The following is an 18,324-nucleotide window of genomic DNA, read 5'->3' on the forward strand; positions in this document are numbered from 1 at the left end:
GAGGTAAGGTAGAGCTTATTTCTATCCCAGATGTTCTAGTTCAGGTTAATTATCCGCATTTGACCTTATCACAAACTTTTAGCTTTATCCGGTTTTGTACAAAGGGGAAGTTGGGTTGCCTAATCTGTCTTCAACGGTGTTTATTTGCCGGAAGGCACCTAGTATCTATCTGTGAATAACACTCGGCAGATTCCAGTCTCCTCTGGAAATGGTGCTCTTAAGACTACTTTCAAATGCCCATTTCTACCAAGCTGTCGCATACCCCACAGAACAGATCATAACGTTGTGTGCCATCACATCAACCCATTTCCAAGTAAATATTAATATTTGAAAAGTACCAGCAAAGCAATCGTGGGAGACAGGCTTTTTTTTTTTTTTTAAATTTGAAATCATATTCACCGACAGAAGCAACAACAGTTACATAAAGTTTCGTTTAAACCGGGAAAACAAAAAATCAATACATTTTTTTATAATATTTAATATACAATTATATATATATATATATATATATATATATATATATATATATATAGCCAAAATATATTCAGGTGGCACTCAGAAAAAATATCAGAAATAAATAACAATGAGCCTATGCTCATCAACATTTAAATTCTGTTTGAACAATTTTCGTCAGGACATTTTTTTAAATACTGACGAAGATTCTTCAAATAGAATTGAAACGTTGATGAGTGGAGACTCAGTGTTTTATCTCTGATATTTTTTCTGAGTGCCACCTGGATATATTTTGGCTAGACTGTATGCTTTAAGGAAGGCACCGGAAAATGATTGCATTTTTGAAGAGGTGGTAGTGCCGAGTGCAACTGATTTATATACATATACACACTTTTTACGTTTTAAAGTTTTTTTTTTTTTCCTGTGGATTTTGGATTTATTTTACCGGAGTGTGTGTGTGTGTGTATATATATATATATATATATATATATATATATATATATATATATATATATATATATATAAAATCCTGTAAAATAAATCCAAAATCCACAGGAAGAAAAAAAAAAAAACCTTTAAAAATGTGAAAAGTTGGTCTGGCCCCAAAATTTTAACAAAAACCATCCAATTCAAAAAAAATTAAAACGTGGCTAAATTGTGTGGCAGAAATAGTTTGTACTCTTTTAAAATTAGTACAATTTTCCTTAATGTAGCAACAAAATAAACCATTAGTTCAGGCACAGTAACCCGTCAGTTTATAATTATTATTATTTTTTTAAAACATTTATACGGTGTTGCTCACTGTACCCGCTGCCCAGTATGGCTGCTCCCGATACATCTGCATATCTGCCAGAAGCCACTGGAAGACAATATTTAAATGTTGCCACCACTCCAGTTAAAATAGGGAGCTTCTCACAAACCCCTTTCCCTGGTTTCACCCACTCAGCCGACTCTGTTCATTGTGTTTGTTCTGTGTCATACAGAACGCTGAGAATATTTCAATAATCCCTCAAAGCAATGACATTTTCCTAGTGGAAGTGGATAGAGAGGTTGCAGCCTTGAAATCACAGGAAAGAATTCTTGTGCTGTTGTATGTCCACCCACCCACACCCTTTTTCTTTGATTAGGGATGACATCATTACTTCATGTTTTTTTGGGGGTAGGGCTGAGGGAGTAGAGAGAGTGAGACAGACACACACACTCACTCCAGTCTTATTTCCTGCTGCCAGGGCACACATTAAGGTAAGCCTGTGTCTCATCCATACAGCTGTTGTGTTATACTGTGTCATACATACAAGAATAAGGTCTATACCAGCCTGTAGAGCAGAGGCGTACAAGCCATTGGGCTTTGGGCGTGCTGGAGTTTGTAGTTCTCCAATAGTTAAAAAGCCTCGGGTTGCCTGAGTCTCTTGGGTAGAAATCCCGCTTATACATTTAATCCAGAGTTCTATCTCTGCGTTCAGAACAAAGTCCAGCAGCTCAGTGGTGCATGTAATCTTTGTACTGTTGTAAATTCTAGAGTGTTGTATGCGGGGAGCTATGCTGCAAATGGTTGTTTGTATTGCTAGCATGCACATATATTACCATATATATTAAAAAAAAAAAAAAAACCCAGGCAGCTAGCAAATAAAAATAATCTGGAAATTCTGACTATACAAGCTTACAGTCTATAGAAGTACACACCTTAATATAAAAGTGTATGTGTGTGTATATATCTATGATATACTGTATAGATGTGTACTGTAACGATGTGTATGAAAGCCTGATAGATTCTGAAGGCATAGGTGGGGGCGGAAAAACTCAAGTAAATGTCGACAATATGGCACGTGTGGAAGGCTAGGGGTATAGGGTAAAGTCACCCTTGTATCTGTGCGTGCGGCTGTAAAATGACTGTAGCTGGCCTGCTCCTGTCTCTGGGCGTACAAGGTACTTTGCTGCGTTTGTGGGAAGTGACATGTAAGAAGCAGGATTTTTGTTTGGGAACTTTCCAACAAGGAAAAAAAATGTTCCGGCAGTGAAATATCCGTACGGCCGCGAGAGTGCTGAAATATTTTTGGGTTGATAGTGGTATTTTTGGAATGTGCGTGTCTTGTGGTTATCCAGCTCCCCCCCTCCCCTATAATACTGGACACGATAACCCCCTTTTTACATTCCCATCTATGAAATGAAAGGGGGTGCTGTGAAGTGGGCGTGTAGGGTGCTTTGCAGACCTCTGGGAGTACACCAATTTAAGTAATATTATTATTAGTATCTTTTATTTATAAGGCTCCACAAGGGTTCCGTGGCATATGATGAGGGTGTGTTATACGGCTAATTCCATACTTTGCCCAGTAATCTCTGTCACCCCCATTCTCTCCTACTGCCTGGGGTAGATCATACTCACAATATGTAGTGACAAATTCCCAGAGCCAGGTAATCCCAGCTCCAGATAGTGTCTATATAATCTGCCAGGCTCCTAATCTGCACACAGCACAGTCCAGCCCTGGAGAACACGTGTACTCTTTGTAAAGGCCCCCATACATCAGCAATCTGAAAACCACAATTGAACAATTTGAAGATTTATTGCCCGATCTTCGGATTTCCCAACCTAGCAATCTGCGCCCATACATTACAGATCTTTTTCAGTGATTTGCAGATCGATTGCAGCAAACACAGATCTGCCAATCTTGAAAGGTTCCATCATTTTACTAGTAACGGTCTGCAAATCTGCTGATCGTGTCCATACACTAGCAATCTACAGCCCCAATCCATCTGTGACATCCAACGTGTTGGACAATCTGATTTACCAATTCCAATCAATTTTTGGTTGCAATCTGCGATCTGTGAAGCCCCATACATTACAGATTTTTATACACAATCCTCTGCGAAATGCAGAATTGACACAATCGATTGCTGATGTATGGGGGCCTTTAGACAGTATAGAGCTAATTAGGGGATCCACTCCCAATTAGAGCTATAGGCAGGCGAGGCAGATGTCTGGGGCTGCCCAGTTCAGGGGGCAGCAAAGATTGATACTCAGCTTTATCCTTCTGACTAGGGTTTCTCTCCCAGTTTAAAGGGGTATTGGTAGGTTACGCAGTCCCTGACTTTATTGGGGGGGTCTCCTACTAATATACTGCTTAGCGCCGTAGACATTTGTGACTTACAAAATGAATATACAACTTGGACAGACAGAGGAGGTTTCCTTTGTATGTTTGGGACATACTGACAAGTGTTCTCCCTTTGTAGACGGAAGGTAATTCTGTAACGTAAGAATGCAGCTAGCTCTAAACACAAATATTTCAACATCCTAATGAGCCTCTTACGCTGAGCCAAAGTGGTGTCAACAGATCCGAAAGTGAATGAGGATAACTCAGGCCGTCCTTCATCCCAAACCCACTTATATTACCTGTGTCTGTCGGCAAAGCAGCGTGCAAACAAAACAGATGTTCAGCCGGAGACCACCGCGGATTGGACTAATAATTCCAAATTTATAATGTACGACTAGCCGGGTAGTTACTATTAGTAAATATTTTCTGCAGATATCTTAAATGTTAGGTACTTTCTGTCGCTCTTAAAGCTGACTCTGGATTACTCTAGCTGCTACATTCCTACCCCGATGCCGCACCGTTGTGGCCTCTCCCCAGGATAAAACCTTTGTATTATAGTCATGTGACTATGGCCAGGCAGATAGGTTTGGGGGGGCAGACTGTCTGAGTATTGGGGTACACACGGCTCCACGCATCCTGTGTTGTCAGGGAGACATATCACTGAGGCCTGTGGAAAATGAGGCAGACAGGCCATCAGGACACAGCATGCTAGGTAGGATGTAATTCACAATCACCGCAGGAATTCTGTTTCCCTTTGTGACGCATCCTTTCAGGCTGTGATTTCACGCTGGACAATCGATTAGCTCTCCTGGAGCGGCCTGTCAGCTTTAAGTGAGGGATATCTGCGTCCCAATTAATGGCGGCCGTCTGGGATCCTTCTGTCAGATTATTTTGCAAATGCTAAATGACTTTCCAGGCCTACATTATATATATATATCTCTATATATATATCTCTATCATCCTCCAATCAGGAAGTTACAGTGGGTGTTTTCTAAAGATCTCCAGGGTGGGACAGTTCTACAGCTGTTTCACTTATATACACACTTACCAGTCGTCTGCCCGATGTGTCAGGCCTGACGTCACAATTAGGTGGTCATTTAAATTGCCCGCCCAGTTGAGCTGTCACTCACCGCCGGGTCCCTGCACCATGTGTACGGGCGATCGTCAGGTCGACTGTACACACCAGCAGATGCACCAAAATATCGGCAAGATATATCTTTATCTGCTGTGCTGCAGTGCAGATCGGATAGGTCTGTGAACGACGACGTTCCGCTTTACATACTTGCACATGCACTATGGATATATTGGCCAGGATGCTTGAGGCATGTCGGTCTTCATATGCATGCCAGCGTTGGTAACGCCGGTATGCATGACCATCACCGCAAAGGGCTGCTCTCTCGTTAAGAACGGCCCTTTGCTATGGAGGGACTATGACCCAGAAGCCCCTCTGCTGTCCTTTTGCGCATGAGCAGAAGGACGCGTACGCCGCGGTGGTTGCTGTGGGGGGATCCGATTGGATCCCTCTCTCAGCTCACTCCTGATAGAAGTTGATAACACGGAATTACGTGGGTGTACATGTTTCTTCAGCAATTCACGAATATATGCATGCTTGTGTATTTCACTATTATTTCTATACATCACTATATTATATAAATTAATATTCATACGTACTAGACCCTAATTGTTCATATGTCCTAACCAAAATATTGACAATATAATATGTTATCTTCTCTTTCTGTTCTCATCAATGCTGCCCATCCACTAGGCGATTATACCTAGCGATGGACCGATAACGACGGTCGTTATCGCTCCATCGCTTGGTAATCGCCCGCAAATCGCGCAGTAAAAGGTTAAAAACGACCAGCGATGCGCGCGCCCGCTGATCGTTTTGAACATCAATCATCGCCCGAACATGACGGCCAACCTGACGACCGCCGTCAGGTTGCCATGTTCGGGGATGATTGATCTGCATACACTGAACGTTCAGTGTGTGCAGTTCACCCCGCGGGAGATGACGGCGTCGTAATCGTGCCGCCCCCCCCCCGCATCGTTAAATGGATGGGCAGCAATTAGCCTTCAGCTCCTGCTTCTTGTAGACCAAGGAAATCTGATTTAACTCTTTTTTTATTTATAAAATCTGAGACTTGCTGCCTCCTCGTCTGTACACGCTAAATACTGACCTTTCAAAGCTACAATCCCTATTACTAACCACTAAACAAGATGGCTGCTGCATCAGACACAGGATTTACCTACTTTAAAGGGGATAGACAAGGCCCTGTCCGCTCTAGGCTGAAGCCATTCGACAAATACGGTCTTCTGCAACTCACGCAACTAATTTATATATTCTCGATTATTTCTATACATTCTTAATTGTAATAAAAGTAACAGTGAAATACACATGTATATATTCGTGAATTGCTGAAGAAACATGCACATCCACGTAATTCTGTGTTATCAGTGTCCATAGGGTAACGCCATCAGGAAGAAGGCGTTACCCACAGCAACCAAGCCTTTGAGTGCATCACATTCCGGGGCTTGGTGCCTATGAGAAATGCAGTCAAACCCGCATTTGCGGGGCTTGACTGCATTTCTCACCGTGCCGCACATTGCCCGTTCAGTGGAACGCTTGATATATATCGGTCAGTGTGCGCTCTACATGGCCCCTGGTCATGTCTTGGAGGAAAGTGCTGTAGAGGGTAATATGATAGATGTCACGCCTCATCAGGTACCGAGGCAAACGAAAGGAGTCGTGAAAACGTGTAGCCTGGGGGTGCGAGCTGGCTATGATATGGTGTTTCCTGTTTGGGTGTGTATACTGTGTACAGGTGTGTGTGTCACATATAGTTATTGGATTTGTACAAGCAGACATAACATACAGTATTTATGCTATACGTCATCATCCCGGTATAGTTGTGATGTCACACCCACGGGGAGGCTTCCCATTATTATTTGATTAATATTGAATGACACCAATTAATTTAAACTTCCTCTTTTTTTTTTTTCACTAATATAATTATTGTCTTATCCTCATTATTATCAGAGTTTATTTATTTAGTATCAGCAAATTCCATTACGCATAACAATTAGGGATTACAATAGACGTGAGTAAAGGAACAATATACGGTAGGATGGGCCTGTTACATTGTGATTTGCCACCGCATGAAGCGGAATGGTTCTGTATACTCTTTGTTACAGTACGTCGTATATATACGTGTCTGCTTCTTTCTGTCATTATGATTTATACAGCGCCTGTGATGTTATTGCATTAGATATGCCTAATGTTTGTAGACACTCCCTAACTTGTATGTGAAAGCCTGAATCTTCAGTGACGGTCCCTAGGACCATGGGGAATGCTGGGATGTGGGTGTAGTCTGGTGTACAGTATGTATATAGTTGGCAAATGGCTGAATAAAGAGCATAGCAGTTGAAACTCATGCATCAGTGTCCATATGAATGCATATACAAGCATGCAAACAAAACAGCGCTGACATCTGATCAGTCTGTTTTCCTACATTCGTTTGCCATGGTGGAGCATTGTCAGAATGGCGCGTTTCACAGTAATCCACGTAACTAAGCACAGCACCTGCCTACTTTATTAGAAAAAAATTGTGGTGTGGGAGGAGAGCCAGGGCACATACAAACTCCACACAGACAGCACCCTGGTTGGACTTGCATACAAAGCCCCGATACACCACCTCTACCCACTGTGGCGCTGGGATAGGGCTTTGTTTATGGTATCGGCTCAGTGGCACTGTACGGTGAACCGAAGTTGGGCCTTTTGTTTGTGTGTTACATTACTAGTAAGTCACTGTGTGGCCAGCTCTGTTGGGTACTAGTGTTGGCGTTGCGTATTTTGGCTGGCGTTTGATCAGGGAATAGGATTTAGGGTTGTAGGTTGGGCCGTAGCTCTGTGTGTTAGTTTTAGCATTCGGTACGTTCCATTGTTTGATTAATGTACTTGTAAAATATTTTGTCAGCTTCATTGTGCATTGTGTTAGTATTTGGCATTGTCTACTAAAATAGTGTGGGTGCTATACGATATATGTCAGACCAAATTTATACGTTTTAATAAAAGACGTAAAATGACATTACCCGAAAATATACTGATGTGCTCCTAATTCACTCTCCAGCTGGTAGAGAAAATAAGGTCAGTGTACAATTCTCTTATTGAAATCTGACTTTGAAGGCCCAGCTGGGAAGAGGTACAGCTAGATGATCCAAGAAACTGCCAAAATGATTTTTATACATAGATAATACCTCTTATTGTGACTTTGCTACAGTTTTAGTGCCGTAACCAAATACCCCCATTTATCTTCTACCTCATTTACACAGCGCAAAAAGATCGAGGCACTGGTCAATATCCTCTTTTTGTTACCTCACTGTCCTCGTTTGACACAGGGACAGCTAGATTTGCGCAAAGACTTGCAGGACGTGATTATGGCATTTTTGAAAGATAAGTTCAAAAGGTTATCGATTTAGGGTGCTAAAAAAGTGTACTACTTTACATTAATGTGCCCACTAGGTGGCAGTGTTCTGTTGCTGAAGTTTATATTTACTTTAGCCACAAAAAAATAAAAAAGTCAGCTCGTCATGGGAGCGTTTAATACCTCCCCTGATTTCTGATTGGAGAACGGAAGCAATTTCTAAACACCGGGGTCACAGTCCCTTCATGCTGCCAGTGTCCTGGTTATAATTTAGTCCCTGTAAATTATGAACAAGATATTACGTGCCTGTAGTTACAGAGTTCAAAGTTTATTTTTAATTGCCGAAATTTTGGTGGCGATATTTTATAGTATTATTCCACAGGTGATCACATATTGCTTTAGAAAGGCTGCAAAAGTTCTTTCATCCGGGGAGATATTGTTTTGCATTAGATAAATATTAATAAATGAAACCTCTAAAGAATAAACAATAGGATCATTCATGGCAGAATTATAAAGCGGTCTACGCGTTTTGCCTCTCTTCGTAATAATAAATAGCCTTTCAGATTGTTTATACTGGCCATTGTGGTTTAAAATTGGATAACAGCAGGAAAAGAAAAAGAAAAAAAAAAATTAATGAAAAAATTAAAAATAAAAAACCCCAACAAAACAAAAACGAGGAATCATTCTCTAACAGCCGCTCCCTGTTCTGTCTCACAATACACGGATTATAGAGAGAGGAAAGCTGGAGGGTGACTCCAATGCACAGATGGAAAAATGACGACTTGGTGGTAGAACCTTTGGCTTCGTTCCCATAGACCTACATAGAATTCTAACCCACTTTAATACCTTCATTCCTCAAAAAAGGATGGAAATAAGAGAACGGGACTTTATAAATTGCGAATAATGAATAACCCTAACCCTAACCATGGGGCAAGCTTAGGACATAGCTCCATAATGACCAGGTGCCAATGAAGGGGTGTTCCATTGAAGGGGTCTTGGGAGGTGAGGTGGAAAAGGGCAGCCTAGAGCTTCTTAAGCCACCAGATATGCCCATTGAGAAATGTTAGGAGGTATTTTATGATGCCTCAAATTGCGGTATTCCCCCCTAATCTTTCTTTTCCTTGAGGTAGGTGGGACTGATGACTTGCTTTATGATGACATACTCAAGAAAATATACCCTACTGATTCATAGGCATGAGTGGCATCACTGAGGCATGAGGCGTGAGGCCCTCAATGTCTTCTGTTTCTGTGATTCTAGGAGGTTCTCAGCGCTGATCATATTCATAAGGCAGGATTCCCAGGAATTTTGGATTATCATCATTATTTTTATTAATATTTACTGATATAGTGCCATCATACTCATCATCTGCTTTTTACAAAATGGACGCCAGTACGCGAAGCGTATGAAAAATAAAAAGTGTCGGTATGTGTGATAGCCTCTGCAAATACCATTTTGTAGGGTGGAAGTTGCGTCTTTTTGCACTGCGCACGCTCCATTGCGAGCAGCAACGGGTGAATTGCGGTCGAGTGAAACTCAGTTGCATCTCTCCTTGTGGCTGATTGGGCGTAACTGGGTGTTAATGTGGGCGTTTGAATGTAGGCTGAGTTGATGAGGGAGCATCGTGGGCGTGTAGGCGGGACTGCGGGCTACGCAGAGATCCGTCTTCTTCTGAATAGATCTCTTGCACCAGGCACAGTCTGTACCTGGTGCTGGAGCGTGCTGATAAAGATGGCCGCTGCAAGCGGATGGATACGGGCGGTGTGGTCGCACAGTTGTCTGCATGTAGTTCCCTGCACGTAGTGCGTAATTGCTGCCAAATTGCTTCATCAGCCCCTTAATATGCTATTTAACAGGTGAGCGCTTTCATAGTTACAGACAATGGCTCGGCTCTGCCTGAACCTGCCATTTTGTGTACAAGCGTCTCCAGCCCTTAACACATGCCGTCACGTCCCTAAATGATGTAGAATATTTCTAATGAGGATTAATGGTCTCTCATTAGTGAAATAGGAGGATAAAACCTCTTGACAGCCCCAGCATGCCTTGATCGCGGAACCCCTTTCATACTTGCCAAGACACCCAGGGGCTAGACAGAGCCGTCATTAATTCCATGTGGCGTTTACAGCCCACTCGCTGACAATGGGAAAGAACACGTCTGGTAGAAGTGGGCGTGCGCCGCTGGTGTTATAGCGCGGGTTAACTGCTTCTCGCAATGTTTCACGACTGTCTGGGGTATCCCTGCATCCCTGTTTAATATACCCGCCGCTCAAATCTCTAGTACTTTATACAGCCGTGAAAAGGAATATAAACCCGTCCGTGGTGCTAATTCCACTTCCAGTATTAGAGTCCTAAAAGTTTAACGAGCCAGTAAGTGTCATACATTGGTTTTATATCGCTTATGAAACGTAAGACTCTATTTATATTTTTGGCACAGGCCGGGGTAATGTTTTTTTGGATGAGGCCGCTGGTAAGATCTATCCCCAATGAGCACACGGTCTCCTCCAGTATAGCATATTACCAACAATTAACATCTCTATTTTTATAAAAACACCTGGCAAGTACTTATTGTCAGGTACCATTTCTTAATGGTTTTGTCCTGGGGCAACAAGATCGCACAATGGTTAGCTTGTTGCCTCACAGCACTGAGGTCTTGGGTTTGATTCCCACAGGAGTGTTACTAGGGGTGTGCAGCACTGTTGCCGCTTCAGGGCCCTTGCTTCTGGCTAGCAGGGTGCCTGGAACGGCACCCTGCAGTCACTATCACTGGGGCAGTCCTGCCCAGGGCGTCCTTTGGATGCTCCAGGTACACACCATGCCATCTGTGCAGCTGTTGAGAGTGTCCTCAGGACGCTTTGTGAAGTGCTGCACTCCCCGCTGCTGGTGGCCCCTCCCATCTCTGTGTGATGTAAAAAGACATCATGTGCTCAGGGGGAGGCACAGAGGACCTCATTTAGAGTCGATCGCTTGCTGCAAGCGATCGCTCTGAATGAGGGCGGCCACTTACTTTTTTAAGTGCCGCCTTCTGGTCGATCGCTAGGCTGTGGGTTACCACCCACAGCTCTAGCGACCGACCAGGGTGATGGCCGCGATGGTCATCACCATCGCGACCATCAGGGCTTACGACCAGACCCTAAGGTTGGGTCTGGGCTCTCGTAAGCCCCAGGGAACTTCCTGCTCTGTTTGATGTCAGTGGGGCCGCCCCCAAACGGCAAGCGTTCCGACAGGAACGCCTGCGTTTGGCCGGGCACGCCCCCGGCCCGCCCAGCAAACGGGGCGAGCTGTAACTCAACATCTACAGCTCGCCCCGTCTGCTACGAGACCCCTAGCGACGGAGCGCCCGTCGCTAGCCAGGTCTCACGCATGCGCACGACGGAGCCGGCGCCGTCGTGCGCATGCTCTGTGGGGACCATCGACCTGGTTGCGAGCGCAACGGCGCTTGCGACCGGGTCTGAATGAGACCCAGAGTGCGCTGCCACCCTGTAATGGCACTAGATTCCCAGCAAGGTACGTGTGTAGTTTGCATGTTCTCACTGTACTTGCGTGGGTTTCCTTTGGGCACTACGTTTTTTTTATCACTATCCAAAAACATACTGGTAGGTTAAATGGCTTCTGAAAAAATACATAAAAAGGTGTATATCTAGACTGAGTCTGTGGGGCCTATTCATCATCGGGGGCCGTATGGCCTGCGATGATGAAGTATTGAACTCGCTGCGATGGATACTTAAGTATCCAACTCGCAGCAGGGGAAACGTCACACCGGTGCAAGTAATCATTGCTCCGGTGAGAGGACAGCTGCTCCGAAAAGCAGTTGTCCCTGTGGTTAGTATTGCAGCTACGTTACGTACCTGCTCCCCGTCATCCCGGCTATGCATGCACAAAGCCGCTGAGGAGGTAGTGAGGAGGCAGCGGAGGGATCTGCCCGGATCCCTCTTCGCATCTCCGGAACTCCTTCCCATAGGAAGGAGCTGGGATCAGGGAACACGCGCCGTCTGAAGTTTCAGTTTTTCGGAGTTTGCTGAATATCGTGATGAATGGCCCGGTAACTTAAATATGCGGAAACTAGCGTTTCCACATGGTTACGGGACCATTTATAGTATGATGAATAGGCCCCTGAGTCTTGTTTGAAGTTTGCCAGTCCCTGAGTAGAGTGCAAGCTCCTCTGGGGCAGGGGCTTCTGTGACTGACTGAACTATTCTCTGTGAAGCGCTGCTGAATGTGTGCCACAGCCAGGAAGTCGCCATGTATGTTATACCCACTGTTGCAGCAATGTTTATAAACCATGTCCTTGTCCTGCAATGTCTAATACTGTAAGTCGCTGTTTTCTATTTACTTTAGAAGGCGCTGCGGAACCCTCATGGCGATATAAATAAAGGATGATAATAATAATAAATATATCACACACACAATGATAATGAATCCTGACACGATATACTAGATAGGACACATTATGATTATTAGTACAGCCGCTGTGTTTGTGGCAGAACACCCCTCCCCGAGTGGAAAAGTCCCTGACATCACGGAATATGTAGAGGACAATGATCTCTCTCAGCTGCTGGCGTGTTATGAACCCACAAAGGAATCATTAGAGGAGGTGAAGAGCTGGGAGATTAGCAGGGATCCCGTCTGTCACCGCCCGTACAAACCACTTTCATTTGTCGCGCGGCTCATGGATGAGACGGGACGTGTTCTGAGAAGCTGGGTGACCTCATGCGGGGCTCACACCCACGCCGATCGGACAATCCACGTATTGCAGATGCTGCTCATCATCATTTTAGTATGTAACGTAGTAACGGTGTCTAATTGTTCTCCATTACCTGTGACGATGAGAACTACCTAGCACGTACCAGGCTTTCAGCGCTTTTCATGGCTTTTACTGCTCCGTCTCTCTCTTTGGGGGAGGTGTATCGAGCCTTGGAGAGAGATATAGTGGCCCTGATTCAGCATGGATCACTATTGCGATCGCAGAGTAATCGCACGGAGGTCTGCTGCGAAAATCTGCTAATGAATGCAATCGCACAGGCAGCATAGAGACGCCCACACTACCTCTATCTCACATCCGTAATACCTTGCAGTCCTGTGTATACATCGGGAACATCGGGTAACATCGTCCCCTCGCGTAGAATTACTGACCTGTCGCAGAAGCTGCAAGTCTTGTTGAACGCAGTGAGTACACAAGCTACATATGCCGTCTCAGTGGCTAACTTATGCACGCACAGGAAACAAGGTTCAAACGGACAGACACGCCTACATTTCTCAGGCCACTCCCCCAAACGCTCACAGCCTGTTACTCACTCTACGGTGGCTTTTATTCTGCTGGAGGGAACGCAAAGCGATCGCAATGCTGACTCACTCACACGCGCTGCATACGGATGCGCAGTACGCGCCATTGACCGATCTGCTTACGATGTTGCAGTCGCCATCCATGCTAAATCAGGCCTTTGTTAGGTGAATGACACAGGGGCCTATTCATCAACACTAAATGGCCAGGTAACCATGCAGAAACGTTAGTTTCCGCATATTTTATTTTCCTGGCCATTCATCATCAGGGGTCCGGAAAGGACCCCCCTGATATTTACCAAACTCCTTGGGAAGGAGTTCCGGGGATGCAAAGAGGGATCCGAGCAGATCCCTCCGCCACCTCCTCACTACCTCCCCGGTGGCTGTGCGCCTGCCTGACCTTGGGTCACGCATGCGTAACTGGGGTGAAGGGGAGGAGGTAAGTAACGCAGTTACACCTGTAGCTGCGATACTAACCGAGGAGACAGCTGCTTTTCGGAGCAGCTGTCCCTGCATCGGAGCAATGATGTTTCCCCCGCTGCGAGTTCAATACTCCATACGGCCTCCGATGATGAACAAGCCCCACAGTCTCTTATAGGTTTGATACATCTCCCCCTATATATGTATATTAAGGATGCTCCAGTCTGTTTTGTATACATTATTTGGAGAGGGGGCTGGTTGGAAATGATGGGATTCCTGGGGAAGACCCCCTTCCTCTTGATTCCTGGGTGGGTGGTATGCAGACACAGAATGTGACATCAGATAATCCAGCTCTCTTCTCTTACAATGCAGATGGCCATGGGCCTATAGATCTTGCTGGATCATGTCCTTTCTCCAACAAAAGGAGAGATTAGGGATATACCTGGGAGGCGCAGGGCAAACAATAGCGTTTAAAGTAACAGTCTATTAACAAAGATGATTAGAAGCAGCTTCTACTGCACAGTATAGAACCAAATGTGGAAAGGAGTATTCTATAGCCCTGGGGGTGGGTGGTTACTGCCCCTGATTGTCCCATGCCAGTGCCTGAGCTGCCAACTTGGCTCCTAGCAAAGTCTCCCACTGAATTGTTAGGTTATAAACTCATAATTTTATACAACATGCAAAGATCTACAGAGGGCTTGTTGAACTACAACTCCCAGCAATTTCAGCTATTGGCTAGGGATGGACATCGGAAACCATCGATGTTTCCTCTTCGGTGGAAGGATTTTTATCCATCGAATACCGGGAACTCGACGGTTGCTAGCCATCAGATTCATCTTTCCGATGCCCATACGATGGCTGGCTACGGGGGTGTGCAGCAGGAGACTAGATGCCGTGCCCATGCACACGTCATCTATTCTCTGTATAGGGGGAGCATGGGGGCTGCCCAGCATGTCAGAGTGCTGGGCATGCCCCCACAGTTACGTGAAGGGGGGGGAGCAACGAGGCTCCGCCTCCGTGCAGACATGTATTCAATGGCAAAATCTATTTAAATGACTAAGTATACGATCAACTCACAAAATGGCCACCTGCGCTGTGCTAGGCAACAGGTGTTCTCTAAGGCAAACCGCCTAGCACTGGTCCCGGTCCAAGCCGTGCATAGAAAAAGTGGGTCTGGTCCCGCCACATCATTGTGTATCCCTCTATGGCAGGACTACTGCTAATGACTGCTAGGGAATCTCCCAAGCCCACTTCTCCTAAAGGCCTTTAAATTGCTAAGTAATATGTTGGTGCTATAAGAAACCATCTCTTAGAAAGAGCTTGAGGTGTCTGGTTTCATATCGAAAACAGAGAGATATATTGTATTTAGAAATCTAGCTATCATATAAATATATAGACAGAGCTATATATAGCTATAGGGCGGGATGTACCAAGCAGCACATTTTTGGATGAGATACATCCTGCCACAAATCATAAGCATACGGGCGTTATGTACAACTATCGGCTATTGGATGCGCGAGCCGTGATAGGATCCAGGGAGGGATCCGATTGGATGCATCTTAGGATATGCTCTGAAAAGAAGCCCACAGGCTTCTATTAGGTACCGCCATCTACAGATGGCATTGCCTATCGGGTACACGTTCTGGAATGTTTCCCTTTCCTCTTTGTACATGGAAAATGCAGTCAAACCTCAGAAAACTTCAGTTTTCGGAGTTCTGACCGCATTTTAGTGTTAGTACATCCCGCCCAGAGAGGGAGACAGAGGGTGAGAGAGGGATGTATGTGTATAATATCTATCTATCTATCTATCTATCTATCACATACTCATTCTTTCAGTATAAACTGTAAACTATATCTGTAAATGGCAAGTTCTGATGTCATCATTAATAACTAGTGACCTCATCCCTGCAGTGGTCACACAACTCCTTTTTGGACTACTGCTATCTTTATGATTTACATTGAAGTAAATCTTGGAGTTAGTATATAGACTTGTTATCACAGCCCGGATTCCCTACCCACCAACAAAAAAAAAAATACTTAGGAAGCAGGGTCTGGAATTTCGCCAAAAGCAATGGAAACACTCCCAAATTTGGACACAAGAATTTCCCCATAAGAGTGTCCTCTTGCTAAAGGACGCAGAGAGAGGAGCCAAAGGGTCTCTCGCAAGTCAAAGGCCAGTTCCTCTAGGATTCACTCGGTGGGTGTTGTGAGGAAGCTGCCTCTGTGCTTACACTTCCATGGGGATCCCAGGACTGAGAGGGAGACAGAACCCAGCAGTTTTTAAACCGGCGTCTATTGGGCTCCTTCACCTCCCCCATCCCCATGTGATGACTGTACTGGTAGTAAATTTTTTATAAGCAACTCTTTCAAAATGCAAACATCTGAGCAGATGTAGGAGAGGCAGAGTGTGTACATAACAAGATTTAAAGTGCACCCATCTCCTTAGTGTAGGCATCCATTTTGTGGGATGAACCAATATCATTCTTGCCGAATTTTTTAACCTACCCTCCAGGATCTCTCGGAGGGGTAATCCAAGTGTGAGGTTTGGGGTGGGAGGGGTCATGGTGCGGCAAATCACATAATTGCGGCCCAGCCCAGAATGTGCCATCGCACAGCAGTGAGCGGGGCCACAATTACACAATTGATTGCGAAACGCGTCATCAAGCTCTCAGAACACCCAATTCTTTGTGGATCCCGGAGGCTGGTCTACTCTCCCTGGGGGTCCGGGAGAACATCCCAAAATTCAATAGATATATTTCAAGCCTGGAACAAATTGTCAGCTCCATAGACCAGGGAAAAATCTTGTTTTAAAACATGCATCTACAATGCTCTGGAGTCATTAGAAACTATGTAGCATTGAACGCGCCTGGGCGACATGAGAGCGTACTTGCCTACTCTCCCAGGACGCCCTTCTGTGAGAAGTGGATGGTGTCTTCATGACGCGATTCAGGTTATTATGGCCAGGCGCCCTTCCCCCATGCGCGATTACACAAAATTCACTCCTCCCTCCTGGATCTTCAAGCATGTGCAAGACAAGATGCTTGGCAATATTATCACCTGTGTTCGTAAATTTGCAATGTGACCTTCAAATCGCTCCTGCAACCATTGATGGTAAAAAGCATTCAACATCGACCATAAACAACGGATTATGAATCGCCGATGGTCGATGGCCATCCCAACTGCGTCCTCAATACAGTAGATCACTGAATTAGGGGGTATGGCATTTAGTATTTGGACAGCTTGGTTAAAATTAAAAACATCAAAAGTTATTGGGTGAACATACTAGAGATTAACAGCTGGAGTCCTGCAGTATGTTCTGTGCTGGGTATTATCAATACTCCCTCTTATGTCTGCTCAGATGCCTCCCACACAAATGTAGATTAGATCGGGCAATATGATGAATACATGAAATGACTCATGCAGTTAACGTGATAATCTATCTGTCACTTCTCTGATTAATATGGTATTTGCCAGATAATCCGTCGTGTGTGAGGCCGTACTGTTTGAAGAACACCATTTATGTCTAAAAAAATAACTACGATATGCAGGATTCTCTCCCAAATTAGGAAGTAACGCAATGTGCTTGCTCCCTGCCATGTTTTCATTTGTGAGATTCGAGGCAGGTTAAGCCGCCATGTCATACGCCGTTTACATGATCTAACGCGGAAAGATTAATGGCGCTTGGCGCCCTTGAGCGAAAAGTAAGCTCTCCCATACAAATGTCTGTTTTCCGTACACTGCTCCTTTTTCTTCGCATTGTAATTGGGTTGTAATTTCATTAGCAAGCTATGTCCTTCGTACCCATTCTGGAATGGGTATGAAATCCCGGTAGCTAAATAGCCACCGGTTCATATCCCGACGCCGGCAGCCCAAAAGGGAGAAGACACCCCCGCAGCTAACGCTAAGGACACCCCGGACTTACCTCGTTACGGTGTCAGGATTAAGATGGGGGTCGTATTTCAATGCCTATATTAAGTCCCTTGTCAGGATTTTTTTGTCGGTATTGAGACTGGCGACATCACGGCCGCTGTCTCAACTACATCCCGTTCTTCATAAAGAGTTAATATTGCTTAATGTTCAGGCTGAATAGTGGCAACTTACTTTAACTATAAATTCCTAGTTTAAAACTCAAATAAACCCTGCAACAACCTTGAAACACCATTACTTAAATTAAAGCAGCAATCCCAAGTTAAGTACCGGATCATGTAATCATGAACTGTCCTCTTACAAGTCATTATCTCCTTTTCAAAACCTCTCTGGAGAGAAAACAAATATGGCTGACACACACTCTATCATAACTCTCAGCATGTGAAGGCAGAGGTGGAGAAGAGGGAGATTGTCACTGTGAAAACAGTGCTCAGAGGGGCATTCAAAAGGGATGTATCAATTTTCAATTCCAATAAGGTGGCAAAAAGAAGATTTATGGGTTTGGGACATGGGAGCCGTGCATGTGCAGTGGGATAGCCGGCCATGCGTAATACGCAGGGGGACGGAGATGTAGCTTTCGGATGCCTCTCTAGGGCTTTTTGCGAAAAGAGGTCTATTGGCAATGTCAACTATAGATGGCATTCCTGCCCTACATCATGTGCTATGTGACTGTGGTTGCCATATTTACAAAACACTCTGAACAATTATAAATCATTAATAGCAGCATAAAGAAACA

General features: G+C 44.7%; 1 protein-coding gene across 1 annotated transcript in view; it reads left to right on the forward strand.

Annotated features, from left to right (window-relative positions):
- Window positions 1-1,591: 1,591 nt before the first annotated feature.
- TAGLN2 (transgelin 2) overlaps window positions 1,592-18,324 on the forward strand; it is a 41,273-nt gene continuing 24,540 nt past the window's right edge. The window contains exon 1 of the mRNA XM_088467626.1: window positions 1,592-1,695. The gene's annotated coding sequence lies outside the window, so the exon portion shown is untranslated. The remainder of the gene's footprint in view (window positions 1,696-18,324) is intronic.

Source organism: Taudactylus pleione, unplaced genomic scaffold (assembly GCF_031769625.1).
Source record: "Taudactylus pleione unplaced genomic scaffold, aTauple2 ptg000073l, whole genome shotgun sequence".
Taxonomy (NCBI): domain Eukaryota; kingdom Metazoa; phylum Chordata; class Amphibia; order Anura; family Myobatrachidae; genus Taudactylus; species Taudactylus pleione.